The sequence below is a fragment of the Emys orbicularis genome, chromosome 6, assembly GCF_028017835.1.
Source record: "Emys orbicularis isolate rEmyOrb1 chromosome 6, rEmyOrb1.hap1, whole genome shotgun sequence".
Classification (NCBI taxonomy): Eukaryota; Metazoa; Chordata; order Testudines; family Emydidae; genus Emys; species Emys orbicularis.
Window position 1 is genome coordinate 72,511,616 of NC_088688.1, and position 1,815 is coordinate 72,513,430.

Genomic DNA, 1,815 nt, shown 5'->3' on the forward strand with positions numbered 1-1,815 from the left:
TTTCTTCGGGGAGGGGGGGTTACGCGCGGGCCGTCGGGGTCGCAGGAACACGGGCAAGGGGCGGGGCTTCACAGGGCGGGGCCATGCGCGAGGGCAGGGTCGCAGTTCTGGGGGCGGGGCTTTGCTCTGGTGCGCGTGCGGCGCGCTCCTAGCGGGGGTGGCGTGAGCGGCTAAGCTCCGCCCATCCCACACGGGGAGTCAGCGTTCCATAACCTGAGACAGACACGTGCCAAGTGACTGAGTCTCACATAGAGGGTCCTGTGGCACCTTTAAGACTAACAGAAGTATTGGGAGCATAAGTTTTCGTGGGTAAGAACCTCACTTCTTCAGATGCAAGAGATGCCTTGCATCTGAAGAAGTGAGGTTCTTACCCACGAAAGCTTATGCTCCCAATACTTCTGTTAGTCTTAAAGGTGCCACAGGACCCTCTGTTGCTTTTTACAGATTCAGACTAACACGGCTACCCCTCTGATACTTGAGTCTCACATGTGGAGCCAGCCGGAAGCCGGGGCGCAGCCCGGGCTGCGGCCCCTTCCAACCATTGCCCTCCTGGTGCGTCTGGTTCTCCCCCAAGTCCCATTTACTCGGACATAGCCAGCGCCCGGGGTCTGCGGCTCCCATCAAACGTGTGCTGTGTTCACACGACGCCAGTGTCAGAGGCGTAGCGAGCGCCCTCCGTACTCTCCGACCGGAGGGGGCCCCGCAAGGAAGGGGGCCCCTAAAAGTGGCAAAATAAATACCGCATTCCAGTTTCTGCATTGTAAGGGGCCCTGCCCGGACATATGTTCGGAGGGGGCCACCGTTCGGAGGGGGCCACGTTCTTTGTTGCTACGGCCCTGGCCAGCGTTGACAGTCGTCTGCGGTGTGGCACGTTTTGACCCGTTACAAGCACAGCGCAGGCTGTTTAGGGGACTGCTTAAGAAGTGTCAAATTATACCACCCGGTTGTCTGCGCTTTTAGATGCTTTTTATCCAATCGGTGCGATCGCATTTTTAGTACTAGTCTTGCAGAATTTATGCAAGAGTTTCAGCGTGAGTGTAATCTAATTGAGCCGATTATTTATCTGGTGTTAACCACCAGGTACCTCCATCCCATGAGTAAGAACCAGCGATCAGATCTTTACTGGCAAAAAACTACATTAACGTGTGTTAAATTTACAAATTTGGAAAATGTAATCTTTAAATTAATGTTGTATAGCTAATTTTAGCCAAGGGGTTTCTACAGAAAGGATTTTGCAATAACGATTTAGTTTTTTTGAAAAACTATATGCAGTATGCTATTTTTCCAGTTGACACATCTTCCGTATTTCACAGGTCAGCTGTAGTTCAAAAAATGATTGAATCTATTTTTGAGTTCAACTACAGCTTAGTTGTTTGTACAGTTTTTTTGTGCCTTTGCAATGATTAACAATAGAGAAATGTTCCTACAGAACTACAGAACCATCTGAGTCAGAGTTGCAGTCAGAATATGCTGTTGCTGTTAGTGCTCATGATGTGGAAGGAAAAAATGTATCTTTGTATGAACCTCTTTGCAGATTACAATGCCTGTTATATTTTTCCATCTGTAATTCAACTGCTATTGATTGAAGGCTATTGGCAGTGGCCATACAGTCATCTGTGATTAACTTGGCTGCACCAGATCAGTAATAACCCTGTGGAGCTTTTAGACCCTTGGAATAAAGGTATGCAATGTGGCCATGGACATTCAGCACTACAGCCCCTTGCTGACTAAGGGCAGTGGTGGTGTGTTGTTGATTGAATGCTACCTTACTCTACTTACCCCAGTAGGTAATGGATACCCATATACTTAAGGCCC